The following is a 24,179-nucleotide window of genomic DNA, read 5'->3' on the forward strand; positions in this document are numbered from 1 at the left end:
TCTAATATCTTAAATATTCCTTCTCCTGTGTTGTCAAAACACTCAACAAGTGAAAGCTGAAGTGTCATAACCTGTTCCTTTACTTCACAATAATATGTAACCACAAAAGGATACAATTTACAATCATTATTGTCATTGCTGCCGTCTGTTGCCAAAGATAAGGGTGCGTTCTGAATCTTATTTACGATACCTGCGACCGTTTCATCAGACATGCTCTTCACAATTGCAGTGGTTTTTGTTCTCCCACACAAATATTTGTTTGCTATCTTTGAGTCAGGAAAGATTGCTTTAAATAACTGTTTTGCATGATCAGCTGCTGATAACGGAAAATTGTGTTCAATGAGAAATCGTGTGAAATAACACACTGCACGAATAACACTCGTGTCTTCAGCAGATGTGAAAAAAGAGGTAAGTGGTTCACACTGACCTCTAAGGCGACCATTTTCTTCATGTTTTTTGGATGCGACATGACGCCTACAATCATAGCGTCCACCGTGTTTTACAGAAAAATCACACTTACACGTCTCACAAAACACTTTGTAGACGTTTTTGAAGGTTGTAGGCATGGATATTCTTCCGTGTAAGATCTCCGATACTGCTGATTCGGTAGCCCGCTAGATTTCTTCGAACTCGAAGGCTCGCACATATTTTCAGTGATAGAACTTTTACGTTTCGACATTTTCTGTCTAGTAAATGAAATTACCTGATTTTTCCAGGTTTTTCCAGGTCTAAAACTGAACTTTTCCAGGTTTTCTGTAACACAATTACGACATTCCACGAAGCTGAAAAAACTGCATAACAGCACATAGACGGGTTTCAAAGTATTTAAACTCACTTAAATTAGTAAAAAAAAAAAATACCTTCTTCCAGACGTGGCCAAAGTGACTCAATTGATGGCAAATAAAACATGCTGCTACAAATATTTCACACACTTTTGCAAAAACATAAGTAAAAGGAAGCTCCCATCAATTTCGCAGTGACTCAACTTTTGCGTCTATTGCACTTGCTTCAGAACGAGCCAAATCCAACACTCGAGCCTTCAACTGCAATGCCTTGATCTCCTCTTCAACTCTTCTTTTTCTGCCTTCTTCTTGTCTGTAGCTTCCTTTCTTTTTGTTTTGTTTGCAGGGCTTCCTTACCCCTACAACTAGCATTTCTTACATACTATAACACGGACTTGGTGATATCAACATGCTCTACACCTCCAGAACGTTGAACAAAGTCGTACATCTGTCTTTGTGCGATCAGTATTTCTTCCTGCAAGTTTTCAGTCAGCAGATTATAATTCACTGAAAATCCTCTTTCCATGGGAAAGTACCAACATCATCCTCACAAACTTTAGAAGGCCTGTTTTGGCAGCTACTGTATGTGCCCTAAGAATGAGCATCCACAAGTGATCAAGGCGCCAGTCTTCTCGAGAAAAAGACGAGAACAGTGCTTCAGAATCTTGCGAGGAACATATCAACTGATATGATCACTCAATGTTATCAGCTTCTTGTCCTTATAGCCACTTGTTTTGCAGACAACATTCTAAACTATAACTCACACGCTGTTTCCTCACACCCGAATTTAAAACCACAGACGGATATAAGCAGGAAATTCCCTTGGTTAGTATGTACTTCAGATACTTCAGGGGACTTTTGTCTTGAAGTTTTTTTTACCATAACCTTTAGACAAGTCCTAACATCATTTTTCAGTAACAGGACAGACTTTACAGGTACTTTCTCTTTCTTGATGGCATGGCGTACTGCATAACCCAACTTGATATTGTTAGCAGTCAATAGATTTTCCTGGTTATCTACATCCAATCGAGATACATTGCGTTTCTCCCTAAAGCTCTTCAGTACCTCTGGTTTCAAAAACTTTCCTGCCAAAGCTAATAAAATGTCTACCAGTGAATCATAGAGAAAAAGTGCCATGAGTGCTTCACTTTGGAACATTGTGAGAAACAATTCCAGCTCTGATGCCAAAGAGTAGAAGAATATCAATTTTACTTCTAGAAGATTATCTTCAAGAACACTTTTCACTACACTGAAAGACACAGATGAAATAGAAACTTCATTAACAAATTTCTTTAGGTGGGGTAACGTTTTCATGGCACGCTCAGCAACTGCAGTATTCCATCTGATTGCACAAAATTTATTGGAAAAAAGCTCTGATCCAGTTATTCTAATGTAATCTGCCCTCCTTGCAGGTACATGCATAAACAAATAGTAACTGTGCCTGAAAAAACTAACAACGTCCAATTGTATAGCAGAAATTCCAGTTTTGAAAGCACCATAGACCGTATGAAGCCCACAGCTACCAATTTCTAGCAACGATGGCGAATCTTCACCAAAAGTGTCCGTGATATGTATTTTCAAAGCTAACAAAAATGCCCAGTTTACGTTGAGGGCATCCATAGATACTTAAAATTAAATGCACCTGTCAGTATAATCAGAACGTGGGAAGCACATGCTGCAGTACGTACGTCAGCAGGATAACAGACCAGCTTGAACCAGTTTGTATCACGTGATTTAACGCCACTTCCGAATCCGATGGTAAATAAAAGAAAATGGACGTGGGAACTGTTCGTTATTTTCCATTCAAAAATAATAAAAATTGGGACGCGATACACTTGATGCTACGTCAATGCAAGCAGATCAATAAACAAAAAACGTATTGCCAACTACAACCTACCAAACAAAAATTCCCTGATTTTTAAAAAAATTCCCTGATTTTTCCCTGATTACAATATTCCCTGATTTTTCCAGGGTCAGTAGCAGGGTGTCTACTGAGTTACAAAAATAAAAATTAGTGACTTTTTCATAACAATTTCCACTGAAGTGTGACCACGAAACTTGTCAAAATGGTATAATTTTTAAATGTTATAAAATTAAGTGTAGCCTATACCTTACATCAAAAATAAAATGAAAAATTGAACGTTTACATTTCTTTATCAAAATATACAGGCCTAAGTGCTGGAAAAAAAGACATAAGTTAAGCCTATAAATGAAGGTTAGTTTGAAACTTAATTGAATAAAATTAATTATATCTGCTTTCCCGCATGCCAATTTTTCGTCGCACTTTAAGCGCTAAAACACGTTAACATTTGTTGGCAAACATTTTCAGCACATGATATCATAGAAAATATTACAATTACATTCCGTAGCACTTTAACCTCTTCAACAATGATTTCAGTCTGAAAATAAAATAGGGCAGTAATTTAGGGATTTTGTTGTTTTGTAATTTGTAAACATAGTCGTTAACAAAACGAAAACACGAAAATACATCACACATTTTGTGCACAAATTTTTGGCTTTCTTTTATTCTAGCCAAACATAAATTTACATTTCGTACACACAAGCAAGCAGTAAACAATCGAACTCAACGCTAATAGTTCGATTATGAACGCTCGCGCTCGCCATTTGGCCAACAACTTATCGATATGGACGCGGGTCGCGCGCATTGACGCCTTGACAGCTGCAATCGATTATGTGCGATCGTTGTGCGATCTGTAGAGTAAGAATGAAACTGACTATGCCGTGACCGCCATGGAACGAATACCATCCTTTTTTTAAGCGTGTAAGGTACGAGAATTGAATAAATTACGTTTTCACAGCATTCGATGTGAAAATTATGACGTTGCACGTAGGAGAATAGAAGCTGTAAGCAACATTTTGAACGGGAATTTAAAGTAAACGTCTTATGGCGAAAATGGCGGGACTGGCCTAGTTAAACACGGGGAAATGTATTGTGTGGGAACATCTTAAGCGATGATTTTCCTGAAAATGCAAGCTGCCAAAAGCACAAAAAATATGGTATATACAAGATCAGTGCATAAGAAATACACATTAGCCTTGTAATTAAATTTTTCTTGACTTTTACCAAAATATACTTAAAAATGGTGACTTTTTCGGGACTTTCGTGACCTTTTACAACATTCGTGACTTTTTCGTGACCTAGTAGACACCCTGAGTGTAGCATATACACGGAATCAATACATATATAACCTAACCAACACACCAGAAAATAACAAAGCAAAACAAAACGGCATAGATATATTGAGTCATTACTGGACACTTGAAAATAAAATGTTACGAAACGTGAGTCTAGGGCATTTTGTTTCATAAGTGTGACATCACACATGCATATATCTATGGAACCACGAACACAACATACCGCATATTGCTGCGACGTGATGTAAACAAACAGAAAAACCATAAAATGCATTAAATCCGTAGTTTTAACCTACCATCCGTATTGCCGTAGTCAAGTAACTAAAATCGTAGAAACTACGGAAAATCCGTAGTACTTGGCATCTCTGTAACTATATATATTCCTAATTAAAATTAAAACAGTGCTGCAAGTACTGTACTGTCATAAAAAGTATGATTACATATTAAATTAAAGTTTGATATCAAAAACAAATAAACACTATGTACAAAATATGAAGCACAATAGTCCATTTATATCACATTTCTAAATCTAGTTTGTTTGATATTACAAATGATTTACGATTTTAATTTGTTCACCATATCTTATTTTCTAGGTTTGTTAAACAGCATTGAAATTTCATAACATAATGATGCTGGAATATTGTGTGAACATCCAGTTGCTGTGGAAAGTTCAGATGGACTGAACTTTCTCGACACATTCTTAAGAAGCACCCACACTCTGTCTGCACATTACATCTTAAATGATGTTCTAGGTCCCAGCTTGGTTGTAGAATTTTTCGTAAATGTCATTGTTCACAAAATTTAACTTCCTCAATGACTCCTAGCACCACTGTTCATCATACACACAGGCAACAATGTCATTGTTCCGATGATTCAGGGGCAAAGACTTTGTTGAAACTGGAAGATCCTCATATTCTTCTGATTTGGATGTTGCATAGCATCTCATTATAATCTCAATGAGTGGAACAAAGCAGTGAAATTTCCGTGTTCCTGGGAGCCGTTGGCAGTTGTTAAACCTAGGTTTGAGCTCCTCTTGTCAAGCAGTAATTTCCTCTTCTTTAACATAAATATATTTTATACCTTTAATTGTCTGTGTACAGTACATAAACATATCTTCAGGGAAAAGAATGTGATCCTTGACTGTTCTTTGTAGACTCGCCTTTCTTACTTCCCTTTTTGTTGTTCCTCCGACACCATCACAGGCATTTTTTTATGTGATGTTGCGAAGAAATTCTACTCTGCACTAAGGTCGAAATCATTGTTATAGTGACAGATATTCATAAAATTTATACTGACTTGATGATCCATCTGAGAAGTAAATTATATGTTGAACCCAAGGAACAGTGTCTTTTAAGTATTTATAAGATGAGATTGAAATGTATGCACTGTTGTTGGGTTATGGTCCAAATGATCACTGATTGCACAAACACATTGGTTAGAAGCTTATAGTTTTCTTGGTAATAATATACAAAAGGATGAACAGTTGCTTAGCTATTTACCCACTGGTAACTCTGAATCTCGTCTTGGATAACAAATGTAAAGTTTTCTGCGAAGTCTGCAAGAACAATGCACTCTTTTTCCAAAAGTTTCTCCTTCTCTCTCAGGTATTGACTTTGAATCTTTGATATAAAATGATGAGTTGTAAATGAATCAGGTTTTTCAATAAGGGACTGAAATAATTCTTCTTTTGGCTGAATAACAGTTTTGTCATTTCAGCTCTATCTGTTGTGGTCCATTGTTGAAAAGTTATGTTTCTTCAAATTCATCATACAGAGATACTAGGTCTTAATTTCCTGGACATTTAACATCACCATACAGTTGTAACTATTCATATCACAAACGAGTATGGCAAGAAGGTCTTTGTAGTCTTTCATAAGCTTTGCACCATCCACCATTAGCTTAACATTCTGATGATAAGTACAAACACAAACATTGTGTGTTCCCGATGATCCGGCTGTGACACACCACTTAGGTCTGAGTTCTATCAATTTTGATCTTCTAATTTTACAGTTTGGATGTTTATCTTTAAATTCGACAAACAATTCATTCAAATTGCACAGCACCAGCATCTTCTGCTTTTGACATTTCATGTTATTTATTTTCACAGATAAACAGTCTTTTTTTCTGGGACAAAGACGACTGTATTTATCACTTTCGTAGAATTCACGGACTGTAGTAACCACCTCTGATTGAATGCCAAAACCCTTTTTCTTTCCCAACTCGGGTAGAATTCCCTGATCTTTCACTAGGTCTCTTTTCAGTTTTACCAAACGCTCTGATACATTGAACTCTTCAGATATTCTTTGTCGACCCCATGAATTTGGAAGTAAACTAATTATTTTCACTTGCACTTCTTTTTCTGCATCAGCACATTTTTTCTTAAGTTTCATGATTAATTCTTCAAACTCTTCTACAGGCTCTACACTTACTAATCTGTTTTCCATCACTTCATCAAAAGATTTCTCAAGATTTATTTTTAACACATTTGAAAATTTACCAATCTTGTCAGCTATTGCTTGTAGTCTTTTATGTACACTCAATTTCATTATTTTAGATGCTAGTGAAACCCTGAGTACATACATTGTGGTTTTTTTTCCAAATTTTCACTCGCAGGAATAAAGACTTCACATTTCTCCACTGTTCCATCATTTGCTAACGGTAGAAACATTTTTTTTGTAGCATGTAGGACACAAAAACTTACAGGGACAAGCAGTAAATTGTAGTTTGTTTCTTTATGCACATGTTCAGAAGTTTTTCCCTCAGTCCTTTTGTGATTGCCTATTTATGTATTTGTAAAGGATCACTGCAATACTGGCCAAATATATTATGATATTTAACAAGATACTTAATCTCATGATACTTACATACAGACTTAACATCACCAGAAACTCCGGAATATGTTAACTTTTGCTGTTCTAAACTGAACTCACTTATTTTCTTTAACCCTTAAGCTGTCGCGCGGGGTGTTACCAACACCATTGAATATATATAATGTATAGAAGTCGTGAGCCCAGGTTAAATTTTCTGTCCGTTTTCGCAGAAGAATTGTTGTAGTAGGAAGCTCCGTCGCAGCGATCGCTTCAATCGCTGGGTATCGACAGCGCACGCCCCTAGCGGTCTTAGAACGTACTACGTTAACCAGCCAGTCATGCAACCTCCCTTCACCCTCCCATATACGGGAAGCTGGTATCAGCACCGCTCGGCGACCTTGACGATAAGTATTCCTTACCACTGCCTTTGAGAGCCACGAAACCCCGGGAGAAGACAGTTACTGGAATGGATTATGGAGGGATTGTGTACCCTAGTAACGTGAAAATTAGCTCCTAATAACTTTGTATCAGGCCCACAGTCATGGTTGAGTTTAAAAAATAAATAAATACCCATTTATTTTAACTTTATTTCGCATTGATAATTTTATATCAAACATTCTGAAGGGTAAAAAGGTGCGTACACGGGTTGTCAGAATACGAGGATCAGTTCACGAGGCAGATCAATGTTCTGATGTTCCGCATTCCAGTTAAAAATAATGACAGGGAAGTTGTGAGTTATAACTTGCCAATTTTGTTTTTTATTATTCATCAGTTAGATACTCTATAAAAAAAAGTTGACGCGAGTATGCGAGGAAAGTCCTAATTATTTAGTATGAATTAGTAAAGAATTCTTTTCTTTTATATTTCAAATATCCACGTTTTAATTACTTAAAAAAACTAATTAGATTACAACAACCACATATTTTTAATTTCATAATTTTGACTAAAACCGAGTGAACGCTAGTTAAGTTTAATTTTCAATTATCTCAAAGTTTTAGCCAAGTATTACCCACGTCGTCTGTTTCACATAAAATGCATTTGTTTGGCACGCGTTTCAACAAAAATTTTAAGATCGATTGCAAAATATGTTTAAGAAATAACTAAACAATTAATTATTTGTGAGTAGATAGACTGCAGCTGCATTAGTATTTTTTTTGTTCATTACTTTATAATATTAAGATGTTAGTAGCTTAATGATCGCTGTCAAAACACGTCATGTGAAAAATTTTGCGTTTATTTACAAGAGAACATACTTTGTAAGTGGTGTAAGAAAAACATAAGTTCGAACTTTTGTTTTATACAAAAATAAAAACAAAACCGTGGCAAAAATTGGTCCACACAACCACCTCAGTACTTTTTTTAAGTAGATAAAACTGTTTAAAATGCATTAAATTCTACCGTTATTATTATCTAAGTTATGAACAATTTAAAATTCCAAAATACTTTATTATGTACCCAGAAACAAAATTAACCTGGAAGACACCTATATTGATATTCTAAAAATTAGGTACTCATTTAAACACGAGGTGTTATAGACTTCTAGCCCAGCCAAAGTATATTATGTGCTCAAATTCAATCCGATGTTTATGATTTTGTGTTTCAATTGTTCAGTGGTCTGCACGTAATGTCACATCAACAGTCATGATAACTAGGAAATGATAATGTAATTGAAATATTTTGGGCAAATAGATGAATCAGTACCACTTGTCGGCTATATGACTGTGTAGTAAGAAACCACCATTAAGAACAAAGTCAGCGCTCCCCAAGTCCAAATTCTCCCTTGTCACCTAAAACATGTACAGGGTTGCTTTCTTGGTTTTGCGTATCCAAGCTTTGTCAAAGAGAGCTAAATGAAATGGAGCCAACTCATACTGCATATACATGATCAAGTCATCCTATTTTTCTTCACTTATCATTATCATCTGGAAAACCAACAAATGATGAATGAGCTATTACAATTGAAAGTAATAGTGTAGCTAATATTTGCCAGAGGAAGTGACAATGCTTGATTAGAATTTTTCCAACATTACTCTGTGCTGATTGCTTGCCAATTACTATAGCATTGAAAAAAGTAACTGTGGCATCCCCTACTAGTCCAGTTGATATAGACATGATTTGTTGTGATCCAGGAAATGGTGGGTGATTATTTAGCTAAGCAGAGATCTTATATTAATCTGTGGCAACCCTACTTCTTCGAGATTGTCAGATATCAAGTTCAAAGATATAAAATGAGTACCGCATAACTCTTCAATGACGAACAGATGCAGTTGCAGTCATCCCCAAGGTCCACTCGCTCAAGAACTTATCAGTGAATCCTCGTCCTCGTGTGAGGCTTCCAACAATTTTCATGTTACGCATTTAAGTCTGTTCTGTGGTCTGTCTGACCAAAACCTATCAGTTCTTTTCTTTGAGAAGTAATCCTGATATGCAAAAATGTTGAATTCTGGGATTATCATGGACTCTAGCTTAAACATGTCTTGTAAAGTCAAATGACAGCATTTGGCATACGAGAGGCACGGTTCACAAATATATAGGTCAGTTGCTATAGGAAAAAGGTTTGAAATAAAATAAAAAAAAACTCATTTTTTAAGCGAAACTATCTCAAACAATATTGGAGATATAAAAAAAGTAAAAATAATCTTTTATAGGATTTTTAATGCTCTTTCATTTTTTATTAAAAATGTTTTCTTTTAATGTTACCTAATCATTTACGAGATATTTCTTTAAAAATCAAAAACAAATGCCTTTTTTTATAATCCTTTCTAGTTTCTGACTACCTCACTTCCTATTCATCAGGACTTTTGATTCTAATTCCCCTGGACACTACTAAATACGTGTAAAGTGTAACAAAAATATCGGATTTAATTCGACTACGAGCAAAATTTTAGCATATTTTGACTGGGCTATTCCTTCATTAGAACTATTGCTAGTTTGAACACTTTCAACAAACGAGTCATTGATTTATAAACCTCCCTCTATACGTGTCAGTGATTGCACGTGTGTAAGTCGTTTGCTAAAGCTCGACAATGAAATATTTTACATTAGTTAATGTTTAAAAAAAATAATGAGATTATTTTTCTTAATGTATAAAATGTATACGTAACGTATACCTATGGACAATAACATAATAGTTTTGTTAAATGTCATTAGATGTCATTGCTAGGGCCACGATTTTTTCGCACAAGCGAAATAACGCGAAATAAAACGATATTGAGAGTTAACACCACCGAAACGCGAAAAATAGAATACGTACCATATAAACACGAAATGCATTACAATAACATCGTTAGATGCCAAATTTTTGTTTACGACGTTTCTTGGATCAATTATCTTTGTAGGCGTTTCAAACACACTTCTCCAATATACAAATATAACAGAAGATTTTAATATTTCATAGTTTTTTCACGGATAATAATCTTCCTAGTTTTAGGTTATATCAAACATTGAAAATATTTGGTTATATACGCACGTTAGAAAAACAGTGCCGCCATTATGCGAAGATTGTGAACAGACACTGTTAGCCAACACGCAAAGCGCAAATACAATTGTATTGAGCGTAATAATTTTCCGCGTGCGTTTCATAACGTAATTTAAAAGCTGGGAAAAAATTTGTCGTTTTTTGACTAAGTAAATGTACTGCAGCACCCGAAGCTTTAAAATCTTTATGACGTGCAGCGCATCGCCAGTGTAAAGAGAAAAAAAAATATTAATGTTTCGTGTATTGGCACGATTGCATTAAACATTATTTTTGTAAAAAAAAAAGTGGTTTACAACGTCCGTGACTATACTTTTGCCGTGCTGAAATTTAGATTTAGAGTTATATTTTCATTACATTTTACAACATTTTACGTTCGTTAAGTTTTCGTGGATTTTTTTCTCTGTGTTCCTGTTTTAGGAAGATGTAGCAACATCGTGTAACAAACAAAAAAAATGCCTAAAAATAAACCAACAGTGGCTGCACGTGCAGCAGAATTTTCAAAAGAAGGGTTTTATGTGAGTGACGGTAAAATACTGATGTGTAAATTTTGCGACTGTCGTTTAGAGTTTGAAAGGAAAGATACACTAAACAAACACACTCAGTCCGAGAGACACAAAAATGGGAAGCAAAGGCAACAAACTTCAAAACGGCAGCTTTCAATTTATGAGGCAGAGCCAGTGCTAAAACGAGCCAAGCAACAAAAAGATGAATTTGTACTGGAAACAGTTGAAGCATTTATTGCTGCTGGAATTCCTGTTGAGAAACTGGACAGCTGCAAACTTAGGGAATGGCTAGCAAAACATGTCGGTGGTGCTGGTGATATACCTAGTGCAGACTGGGTAAGAAAAAAATATATTCCTCTTTTAAGGGAAAAGAAAGAGGCAGAGATCAGAGAAAAAGTGGCAGACCAGAAAGTTGTAATTATGGCAGATGAAACCACAGATAAAGCAAATAACTGTGTGTTCAATATTCTTTTCCAGATATTGCAACCAGGGGCAGAACATAGCATTTTACTTGGAGCATCATGTGTACTTGAAGCTGCAAATGCTGTCAGCTGCTCGAAAGCTGTGATTGACATATGCACCAAGTATGAAATCAAAGAAGAAAACATAGTTCCATATGTAAACGACGGTGCTAGATATATGACCAGATCTGCAAGCACTTTGAAAGGTATATTTGGTGAACATGTGTACCACGTGCAGTGCTGGGTACATAAAATCAATCTGGTAGGGCAGATCTGGCAGAACAGTTTGGAGGATTTAAACCTGTTTGTGATCAAGGTAAAAAATGCTTTTTTGAACACACGAAAGAGACGGCATGCTTACCTCAACTTTTTGAGGGACAAGAATGGAGAAGATAATGCGAAGATGTTTCCACTGCCCATTGTGACACGATGGAACACGTGGTTTCATGCTGTTTTCTACCTGGCTGACCACCTGCATAACATTGTTAGCTTCTTCGAACAACTGAGTGAAGAAAATAATGCTGGTGTGAAATTCATAAAGGGACTGCAAGAAACTGAGATACAAGCCCTGGAAGCTCAGTGTGTGTTTGTCACTGAAAATTGTGCCTGCTTTGTTGACACAATAAACTTCTTGGAGGGATCCTCCTACCCAACTGCCCACCTCCTCTATTCAAAGCTTCAGAAGCTTCAAATTTCATTGGAAGTTCTAACAAAAGGAATTTTTCCAGAGAGTGTTGAAAAGTTACTGAGCAAAATGAAAAGTGTTCAGTCTGCAGCCTTGAAAGAACTGTTCAAACAGACATCACAGCTTAGCTTACTAAAGCTACATGATTTGGTCTCAAGTGATCCTTCTCATGCACTTTTTCGTGATATTGATGCCCTGCTCAACCCCAAAAATATTGGGAATGTGAGTATAGAAGGCAAAAACTTCTCCAAAATGGTTGATTCTCTACCGTTCCTACAAAATGTGCCAAGAACTGCAGTGGCAGCAGGTTATAATTATGTCCCTTCAAAAGCTTGTAAACATTGAACTACAAAAACCACACACAGACAATGTAGACATAGTGAACCTCATGTGTCAACTAAAATGTGACTTTCCTGAATTTGCTGCAGCTGCACTAAAATTAATGTGGATACCAACATCAAATGTTGACACTGAAAGGTCATTTTCTAAATATTCTGTAATTGTCAGTGACCGGAGAAGATCTCTTTTGCCTGAGAATGCAGAACTTTTAACTATGGTCGCTTTCTCATGATTTGTGAATAATGATAACCAATATAAAATACTGCCACCTATATATAAATGTGCCTTTACCAAATATGAGAAGAACAATGTCAAAATTATGTCCTAAGTTATGTTTATCGTGTTTTTATACTTGCTTTTATACACAATCTACACCGTTAGTATTTATTTACTTTGAACAATGTTTTAATTAACTTTAAGCAAAAATTGTAAATATTAAAATAAGGGATTATAATTACATTTAATATCACTGTCCTTAAATCTTCGAAATAAATCATAAAGACAATACAAAAGAAATTTGAATTTTTATGACGATAAAGACGAAATCTCAAAATCTTTAGGACGAAATTTCCCAAAAAATAAAACCGTAAAATCTTGGCTCTAGTCATTGCGCATGTTTCGTATCGTTAAGAATGTACGGAAGTAAAAATTACAAAATTTTTATACGCAATGGAAGAGTTTTATATACTGATATTTAGAATGAAATAATTCTTGGAAATTTGTTTTGTACTGTTTTCTTTTTTTTTTTTTTTTTTTTAAGTTGTTAAGTGATATTTAAATTTATTGTGCATATACATATAATATAAGGTAGGTAAATATAGCTGTGGTACATGGGAACTTGCACGATTACAATTTTGCTCAAAATTACTGTGCCCCATTTAGCCACAGTCTGTTTTACTTAAGGTGGCTTATAATTACATTTATTGTGACGGCTTAAGTCTTTGGCCACTGAATATTTTACTGTAAAATAAACAAAAATTAGTCTTGCACTACATGAATATGTGTTAGTTTTGTTTATTGCTTCACAAATTCTTAATGCTTCACATAATTCATATGTCAAAGTCTCAAATTTCGTTGTACGACCTGTCAAAAATGTCACCTACTATGATAGGATGATTATGTGGCTTTTTTTACATTGAAAATTTTTGTGAATGTAAATAAACTCTTCAAACAACTCTAGAATACAGAGAACTGTTTTTCGCAAGAGTTTTATACACCAACTTAACTCAAAGTTACTGGGCCCTCATTATTTGGAAATTATAAGTATGTATACATAATCATTTGTTTGTGGCATTTTTATTTTACTTCACCCATTTTTAATTTTTTAATGTGACTTGTAATGCAATTTAATGCACTGTGATGTATAATGCTCCTGAAGGAGAATTTAAAAACCAACCTTACTTCTGAAAAGTATAGGTAAGGTAAGTGCACCGGTACTCGTCACTGCTCCAATGGTCGTCACTAGCAACTTCAAATGTAAATAATAGAGAAGTAGCTCAATATATCGCCAACTTAAATATTGACAAAAATTTGGTCGACGTTCTAGCTGAAATTACCACAATAGTTTTCAGAACAAACACTATTTTCAATCAAAAAAAGTCCGTGCATCAAAAGTTCGTAGAGCAGTGAAGATAAATAGGGGAATTCCTATACTAAAACACTAAGGACGTACGTGCACATTTTTACTTCTAATTCTATAATTTTTCATGTTTATTCGTGATGTTTTGTGCTGAATGCGTTAGTTAAATGTTCTTGAAGAGGTGAAAGTGTTTATTTAAAAAAATTCGTTTTCTTTGTATGATTTAGTTAGGGTGACGAAAACTGGATCAATAAAAACCTTGTATTGCTAGTGTTCGTCATACCTGACGAGCACTGGTACATCTAATATTTTATTTAAAGTTATGCTAAGTTACACCCTAGAGTTCTTAAATAATATTGGTTCTTTGTTGTTGATAGACAAAGTACATTATTATGATCAGATCCAGTAGTCGTCACTTATGACGACTTCCGATGCATGTGTATGACGACTTCTGGGTCGGAAATTACTTTACTTTATTGATTGCAGAAATTGTGTAGGCATTGTTGTTTACATTAATTTAGGGGTCATTCGATATATATTTTGACATTAATAAGTAAACTAAACATTGTAATGTGTCTCGTTCTTTAATTACAGGGCAAAATGCCAAAACGGAAAATACTGTTGTATGAAGAGTCAGCCATGGAAGCTGCTCTTAAAGATGTAGCGAATGGTATGAGTATAAAACGAGCAGAGGAAAAAAATAGTGTGCCAAGAAACACATTGTCCGATAAACACAAAGGCAAATCGCCCTTGGGTAGGAAGATGGGGCCTGATTCATTTTTAAAGTTTACTTCTGATACCGCATAACTTGCTATGTTATGTTGCAGCAACGAATCGAGTCGTATTGCGTACGCGTACAGTATGACGTCGCGTAAATAATAATAAATAGAATATAAACAATTAACAATATTTGATAATTAAACAGTTTTTGTTAACCAAGAAACAATTAAATCTCATTAGAGCGGCTTTATTATATCTCTTTTAAGATAAGAACAAAAAAACCGTGAAAATACGCGATAGTGAAAAACAAAAATGTACATATTTCTAATTTGTAAAAAATACTTTCTTACATTGTTTCTGTTCCAATCTCAAACTTTGTCTACACACACAATACCTTTAATAAACAGTAAAAAAAACTTGGACGACGAATTTCCAATATTTAATAAACAAACATCGTTCTTTGTAACGTAAATTCATCGAATATGCGCGCGAATGCATGAAACATACAAAAAATGCAAGTAACGAAATGCAGCAGTGTGTAACGTTTCGTTACTCGTATATAGACGGCGCACCCGTTACTCAGTAACGAATACATACGGTTTGCTACAGCTCTAATATATTTTCATGTTAGTTGTGCTGTCCCTCTTTGTTCCGTGAGTGTTGTAAGTAAATTCAAAATTTAATGAGGATTATTCATTATATTACTAAACGATCTTTATGAATTGCCATTTTGATGTTTAAAATATAGTACCAAATAAAATTTGAAGCCCAAATAGTACAATACTATCATTCTGGATCCATGAATTAAAACTAATGCAGCCGAATCCGCACATGACGACTACTGGCACAAACATGTGACGAACACTGGCAAACACGAAAATTTGCATGACGACTACTGGCTCGAAATCACACTTTTTTCAAAATTATAAATCTACAAAAATAATTTGTTTTTATCGAAGAGTGTTGGATAGCATTGTAGAGTAAAGTTTGAGGTTAAAAACAAACATGTAGGGGCATTTAATACACCTACGAGGTTATGTACACAAATTTTTTTTTCTAAAACTCTTCTTAGCATGACGACTACTGGTACACTTACCTTAGTATATTAAATAATATTTAAAATATTTAAATTTTAATATTTATAAATATTTAAAAATTTCTATAAACTTTTTTATATCTAGCCATGTTAATAAAATATTAATTTATCACTGCAAAATAATATTCACTGCATGCAAAGATAAATAATATGTATGTACATTTTTACTGTTTAGTTATTTCTTTAATATATAATTTTTCCCCCCCGTTAAAAACGAGTTTCTGGTGTTAGAGCTTACTAAAGTTTTTATGAATGTATGACTAAGTTCGTGCACAGATTTACACTGATCAATTATTTATATAATAGTGTCCAGTATTTTATAATTTCCGCTTTGCATACATTTGGTTGAATATATATTAAAGTGGATTCTTTGAGGTACTTTAATTAATTTGGTGAATAAAATATTTATTTTATATCCAATTGGACCAATTTTTATTCAAATAGAATAATTATTACACCATCTGGAATCAAACACCAATGAATTACTGATATATGTGGCTGTTTTTAAATAATTGTGTAATATTTCAAGGATTTATTTTTTGCTTTCGGTTCTTTAAACAATTTACGCATCGTTTTGACGAGCATAACCTCCCGCCTTGTCAATGCGCTGGCTCTCCACACAGCAACGGAAAGAAAATACAAAAGATTGAGAGAGAGAGAGAGGGAGGGGGAGAGAGAGAGAGAGAGAGAGAGAGAGAGAGAGAGAGAGAGAGAGAGAGAGAGAGAGAGAGAGAGAGAGATAATACATGCGCGACCTTGAGACAAGCAATACTATAGCGCTCTAGTGTGGGAGACACTAACCACGAGTGCCTTCTTTTTGAAAGCAGAGCTGTCTGGCGGGGGAGCTTCCAACTACCTCAGTTTGGATTCCAAAACTGGCATAATAAATCGTATCTTCTCGCGACTTCTATACGTTATACATATTCAATGCCAACACCCCACGCATATACATATATGGTGTTACAGATCTCAGATAGCATGCCACAGATAGCTGTTGTTCTCAGTACCTTTCAAGGGCATTTAAAAGAAACTGTTACCATAAATACGACCAGTCTTGCTGCTGTCTCTGACAGTAAAACATCTGCTAAATTTGCCTGGGGTGTTGCTGTACACCCACCCGAACAGAAACGTTTCATTTTTTAATTGTGTTAATTTGATTGAGAATCGTAATATTTCATAATTTTTATGTACTTTTGATGTTTTTTATTTGCCAGTTTAGTGTTTCAATGCTATTTTGGGATTTTAAGCAAAATGTATGAAGAGGAACAAGAAAAGATTCAAAAGCTCCTACAACTATACGAAGTGTCTTCCGATGAAGAATCAGTATCTGATGCCAGTGAAAGCCAAGAAGACTTAGTTCACAACAGAAGAGAAACCAGGGCCAGTACATAGTGAAGAATTTAGTGATGCAGGTAGTGAAGAAAGCGCTAGTGAAGTTGAGACTTGTAGTACAGAAAACTTTTTTCTTGGCAGGGAAAAGTTTACAAAATGGATGAAATGTACTCCTCCAACTAATGTGCGCACATGTAAAGCCAATATTATTTCTCACTTTCCTGGTGTGAAAGGATGCGCAAAGAATGTGAAGAATGTTTTATGTTATTTATCAACACTGCAATTATTAGCAAAATTACAGAATATACAAACATATACCTTGAGAGCATTGCAGACAGATATGAAAGAGAACGTGATGCTAAATCGACAAGTACGAGTGAAGTAAAGACAGCAATCGGGTTGCTGATTTTAGCAGGAGTATGTCGTGCAGGCCACCAAAATCTTGAAAATTTGTGGGATCAAAATGGTTTAGGAATAGAAATTTTTCATGCAACTATGAGTTTACGACGTTTCCTCTTCATTTTACGTTGTTTGCGCTTCGACGATGTACGAGATAGAGCAACAGGAAGTGCCACTGATCGACTAGCTGCTTTCAGAGAAATTTTTGAGCTATTTCTCGAAAATTGCAGAAAACATTATACATTGTCCGAATACACCACCATTGATGAACAGCTTGTCTCATTCAGAGGAAGGGCAAAATTGAGACAGTATATTCCTAGCAAACCAGCTAAGTACGGATTGAAAATTTGGACACACTGTGATGCAAGGACGTGGTTTACAAATAACATGGAAGTTTATGTAGGTATCCAGCCAGATGGACCATACAAGGTTTCCTACTCACCTACAGATGTTGTGAAGAGACTTATAAAAGGTATCGAAGGTTCAGGCAGAAACATTACCTGTGATAACTTATTCTGCAGTGTACCCCTAGCTACCGAACTTTTGAAGAAAAAATTTACTATTGTTGGTACAATGCGTAAAAATAAGGAGCTTCCAAGTGAGTTTGTCACTGTGAAAGGGAGAGAAATAAAAAGCAGTTTATTTGGATATGCAAATAACTTGACATTGGTATCATACGTGCCAAAGAAGTCAAAGAGTGTTGAGCTATTGTCATCAATGCACCATGATAACAAAATTGATGAAACAACTGGAGATGCCAAAAAGCCTGAAATAATAACTCTGTACAATCTTACGAAAGCTAGTGTCGATACAGTCGATGAGATGTGAGGTACATACTTTACGTCTAGAAAATGTAGGCGTTAGCCTCTAGTTTTGTTTTTTTCGCATTTTAGACATTGCTGGAATAAATGGACAGATCGTCTTCACAGCGAATAATCCACAAACAACACTGGTTCGTAGGAAATTTCTGCGTGAGGTTGGAATGAAATTAGTGACACCGTCTCTGCAAAAAAGGGCCAGTACAACATGCTTACCTAAGACCATTCGAACGAAGGCAGCCAAAATCAAGTACTCAGCTGCTTCCAGCACCTGTGTCGTCTCAAGAGAGAACACAAGTCGCTGGAAGATGTGTAGTATGCCCCAGAAGAAAAGACACCAAAACTAAAACAAATTGCAACAAATGCTGTCGTTCAATGTGCTTGAAACACATAAAAAATGTTTGTGAAGAGTGCTTGATGCATAATTTGGACAAATAACTTTGGTAAAAAATTTCTTTTTATTGCTAAATATCAGTAATATTTGTAAAATATTTTAGTGTACTATATTGGGTTTTTGTTATATACGAATTTACAGAAATTTTGATGAATCAATTTTTCTCTAACATGTTTTTTGTAAAAGCGCTAGGTAAGAATATAAATAAATGTTGTAATTACACATTTCATAACTAAATATTTTATTATTAACTAACAAACAAATTAAATCTATTGAAATGGTTTACTTTTCTATTTAAATAAACAATAAAATTAAAAATAATAAAAATCTCTGACAAAATTTGAAAAAAATTATTTATTTTTAAGTAGGGTGTTGTCAACACCCCGCGCGACTAGTAATGCTTCGATTTGCGTGCGTGACTTCTAAGGGTTAATTCCTGTTGCACTGAACCATAATCACATTAGGTAGTGGCATTGTTCATTTGTTAAATGTCCTATTGAACACACTTTCTCCATACTGAAAAACAAAAACCATGCATGGAAACACAAACCGCCTTTCCTATACCAGAGCTGCTGGCAGACCTTACCAGAGCAAGTCCGTGCCTGTTGAGACCTGCGCACTTCAAACGCAATTGGGAGAATAAGGTAGTATAGGTGAGGGGGGGAACTTCTTGCCCCTGGGCAGAAGCCCAATTGCAAGCATATCAATTGATCAATCAATCATCAATTGGGAGGGGTGAGGGGAGTGAACCGAGCTTGAAGGGATCATTATGGAAGTGAGTGGGGCTAAAGGCCCCCGAAGAAAAATAAAAGGAATGCGGAGTGAAACAGGCACTGTGCTTATCCACAGTACTTATGTATTTAATCAGTAAATTAAATGTAATTGACCTAATCAAACTAAACTTTCACTTACATTTTTATATTTATACCTGTATTTTGGTTTGTACCCACAATTTATTTTAAAATCAAAAACACCATTTTCCTTAAATAATAACCAAGACATTAGTTAAGGAAAAAATTACCATTTTTGAATGTTAAGTTTTTTTTATGGTGGCCTGCTTAAGTCACAAGCAACCATTTTTTATTCCCACATAAAAACTTGTACTTATATTATAATTTGCTTAATTTACATGAACATGCTACTTCCAACACTAACCACCTGTGCTTGATAGATAGTAAAATACAGTGAACTTTCGAAAACACAAATAGTTTAAACATAACTAATTTCAAAAAGCAATGCTTCCACAAAAAAAAATACATTTATATCTGATCAGTTGAATGGCAAGAAGTCTTTAGTAAGACAGAAACCAAATTTTTCTTGATACCAAGTATTAAATAACTTGACATTGGCATTTTCAAGGTCAGTCATTACTGTGTACCTACTCAAATTCATTAAAAAAAAAAACAGTATTAGGTACATAGAAAACCTTGACAAATATTATAACAACCTATAATCGACAGTATTAAGCAATAAAAGTGAATTTCGCAAAATTTCAATAGTAGAATCTGTTCAATCCTGTCTATAAACATGACAGCCATTATAAGGGCATAATAGGATCTGCAAACCACGTAACAATCACCAAAATTTCACTTGCGTGGGTACGAATAAAATAATTTAACCGCTTATAACTTGATAATTAATTTTAAAAATGCACACATATATACACGCCACCTTAGCTACGTTCGTTTTTGACAATTAATTGAATCAATGCTAAAGAGGTACAAATTCAGACATTACCTTCTACACAGTTATGACGAACAATTATAAAACATTATAATATAAAACTCGTCCGTAACCAAAATTTAAATGGTAATAAACTGGGCTGATCTAAATGTAAATAGACACCGGTCACGAAATTACCGCTGCTAAAATTAATTCAAAAGTAATCCAACAACAATAAACTACACTACTATCAGATAAATAACTTGGGGCAGACACAATGAATACTAACATTCACAACAAAAACTTTGCTAAGCAATTTACCGCAGTCAATTTATATATGTATGCGAAAAAGGAACAAAATCTTATATAAGACATCCATGATGGATTCTAAGACAATAACCTCTATACAAAAACATTTCCCCAAACCAGAAATTTACACAAAACATACGAGAAAAAACATTTCTTATAAAAACGATAAATATGTAAACAATTGCCAGATAAACAAAAAAAAAAAAAAATCAAAACGCTGCGCGATATTCGGCTATTATTTCATGAATTACTTAAGACTGGTTTCATTTCAACTCAGAAATTAAATTACATTAAAATACGAAATAAGGCATTAAAAAAACAAAATTAAAGAGTTGCTAAAGGTCAACACGTTTAAAAACAGTAGCACACAATTAATTCTACGCCCACGCAAAAAGACAAAATAATTTTAAAAGTACACTACAACCAAAGAAAATATTGTTTAACACATAATTAATATTAGCGATTGCTGTTGAAGTCGTACCTTCTGCAGCATAACATCCGGTCCCCACCCCATCAGCACCAGATCCCGCTGGTGGAACGCACCATTCGCGCAGCCCGTACGAAATAAGTACACGACGCCACCACCGCCAAGCAGTAGACAACTGAACACGACCTATGGCAGACACTCGGTCCCACGGAAAATAAAAAGAAAATGGCGTGTCTTGATTAGGATGATGACTGCATTCGCGATTGTGCTCCAAAACGCATGTTAACTGCGACAAACATTAATAGTGTGGGTGATGAAGAACTATGTGAAGTGTATGGTGGCATATAATCCAGTATTCCAGCTAACACAACAATCAACACATAATTCTCCAGGAGAGGAATTATGATTTTGGTGTAAGAACACTGTTTTCCAGCCCGAACCTCCCCTCCTATGTTTGCGCAATGGTGTAAGAATAGTGCACATGAGCAGGCTTAATTGGATAATATTTTAACCCAGTAAAATTGTTTCGCTGCCCAAAGTTAATAAGTTAATCATCGCCGGGAATTAGTGATCCATGCTGGGGCCGACGACCCACACAACCAGAATGGCTAGCCTGGCACCCTCTCATATCAAAATCAACTGAATAATCCCCGTCAGTAATCACTGGGCTCTTCCCGGGTCCCAAAACTGAAACCTACGTGTCATGGTAAATAGCGCCCTTGCATGTGACAAAAATGTAAGAACAAAATAAAGCTAATTGACGGAAATTCAACCCTAAATGGCCAAGGAGCACGGTGACACCAACAATTAGTGCTCCTCGAATCCACACAGACCGCTATGCCTCACATGTTCACGGCCTGCCCCAGATCGCCGGTGAGCAATGTCGCCCCCCTGGCTTCGGCGCCGCCCCCGAATGCTGTTGCGGGGGACATGCAGCTGCCGTCTCACCCACCTGGTGCGGGTGGTGGTGGCCTGCCTCACATGTTCGCGGGCTGCCCCAGGCCCCCGGCGAGCGACGCCGCCCACATGATGTCGATGCCGCCCCCGCACACTACTGCAGGGGCCACCCAGCCGTCGCCCTACCCACTTGGTGCTGGTGGGGGCGGCTCACCTCACTCGTTCGCGACCTGCCCCAGATCGCCGGCAAGCGATGCCGCTAACCTGGCATCGGCGCCGCCCCCACACGCTGCTGCGGGGGCCACGGAGCTGCCGCCTCACCCTCCTGGCGCGGGCGGGGGCGGCCTGCCTCACCCGTTCGCGGCCTGCCCCAGGTCCCTGGTGAGCGACGCCGCCCACATAATGTCGATGCTGCCCCCGCATGCTGCTGCAGGGGCTACCCAGGGGTGTCGGCCCAGGCTGGGCAGAGTGGGGCCCAAGGCTGTTGTGCTGATCCGCATCCCGGTGGAGCTGAATGGCCAGCCCATCACCGTGCTGGTGGACACCGTGGCCACGCATACCTATGTCGCTGCCCACCTCATCCCTGAGGCGGAACTGGTGCGGGAGGTCGACATCGTCCAGCTGGCCACCACTGGAGCCAGCACGTTCACGATGGGGCGTGCCCAGGTGAGGGTCGGCATAAGGGATTTTGTTAGTAGCACCAGGGCCAAAGTGGTGCACGACCTCCGTGACGACCTGATTCTGGGGCTGCCCTAGTTGGAATAGGACGCCACGGTCGAGGTCCGTGGTAAGCGGGTCCATGTGGGGACCAGGGGCCAACGGACAGTATATGGACTCAACCACAGGTCCTCGCCACCGCGGGGCGAGCCCCTCCACCTGGTGGACCTCCGCCAAGATGTAGCCCCTGTACATGTGCCCATGTTTGAAGCGGTCTTAGGGCAGCAGCCCCAGGTGTTTGCTGCCATGGGCTACTGCGCCGCACCACTATCACAGAACATTGCATACCAACCATACTATACCAGCCCCCTTTCGAGAAGTCATTTGGGTTTGGACCTCGCGAGCGGCTCGTTATCAGGGACCAAATCACAGAGATGCTAGAGGATGGCATCATCGAGCCAACAGAATCCCCATACAACTGCCGGATCATCATGGCTGGCAAAAAGGACGGAACCCTCTGTTTTTGCATTAACTTCAAGCCCGTCAACGACATCACCATCCCAGCACCACCACCCCTCATTAACTTCACTGAGGCACTCACCGGGCTGGGGGACGCCTGCATCTATTCGTCTCTCGACCTCAAGTCGGGGTACTAGCAAGTCCCAGTACATCCCGAGAACCACCCCAAGACAGCGTTCACGGCCCCCAATGGGTGGCGCTTCCAGTTCTGTGCGATGCCATTCAGGCTGATGGACGCCCCAGCGATGTTCCAGACCATGATGGTCCACGTCCTGGACGGGTACTTCGGCGAGTTTGCCACCACGTACCTGGACGACGTGATCATCTAGTCACGGACATGGGAGGACCATGCCCACCATCTCGCGCTGGTCCTCAAACTGTCTTGCCAAACATGGACTCACGTGCTCGCCGCCCAAGTGTCACATCGGTGCCGCTGAGCTGGAGTTCTTGGGGCATATTGTCAGCGCCGAGGGATGCCGGCCCATTCCCGCCCAGCTGGACCTCATCGACGGCAAACAGGCACCCTGCACCAGGAAGCAGCTCCAGAAACTGATGGGGCTGCTCAACTGGTTGCGGTCATTTATACCCCATTTCGCCACTATCACAGCCCCCATGACCGACCTCCTATCGCCCAAGTCAAAAGTTCCGATGGACGACCGCCGCCGAACAGGCCCTGACCACTGTCAAGCAGCGATTCCGAGAGTGTCACAACCTATAGCGCCTGGACCCAGACGAACCCATATTTGTCCAGACGGATGCAAGCCAAGAGGGCAGGGGGGCGGTGCTCTACCAGGAAGGGGGAGACCTAGAGCGGCGAGTGGCCGAGTATGCCACCATCAAGTTCGGACCCGCAGAACGCCTCTATCATGCAAACGAGCAGGAGTGCCTTGCGGTGGTGTGGGCCCTACGGTGCTATCGGCACCACCTCGAGGGGAGGTCGTTCACCCTGCGCTCTGATAGCCAGTGTCTGCGGTGGCTGGACTCCGCCCAGGGGTGGAAGTCGAAATTTACCCGCTGGGTGCTCATGCTCCAGGGCTTCGCATTTCGCATAGAACTCATCCCTGGTCAGGAGAACCAGCTGGCAGATGAGCTGTCCTGTCACCCTGACCCCACTACTGTCTTCCAAGACCCCCAGGGCTGGGAGGAACCACCTCAC

At 37.8% G+C, this 24,179-nt stretch overlaps 1 protein-coding gene across 2 annotated transcripts in view; it reads right to left on the reverse strand.

The window, feature by feature from the left end:
* Window positions 1-20,538, reverse strand: part of LOC134535578 (uncharacterized) — a 52,383-nt gene extending 31,845 nt beyond the window's left edge. Inside the window, exons 1-2 of one of the 2 annotated variants that reach the window (XM_063374777.1) lie at window positions 20,290-20,538; window positions 18,375-18,501 (exon numbers count right to left, since the gene is read on the reverse strand). The gene's annotated coding sequence lies outside the window, so the exon portion shown is untranslated. The remainder of the gene's footprint in view (window positions 1-18,374; window positions 18,502-20,289) is intronic. The other variant, XM_063374778.1, reaches the window with a different exon arrangement.
* Window positions 20,539-24,179: the final 3,641 nt, after the last annotated feature.

This window comes from Bacillus rossius, chromosome 8 (genome assembly GCF_032445375.1).
Source record: "Bacillus rossius redtenbacheri isolate Brsri chromosome 8, Brsri_v3, whole genome shotgun sequence".
In the NCBI taxonomy this organism is placed as follows: domain Eukaryota; kingdom Metazoa; phylum Arthropoda; class Insecta; order Phasmatodea; family Bacillidae; genus Bacillus; species Bacillus rossius.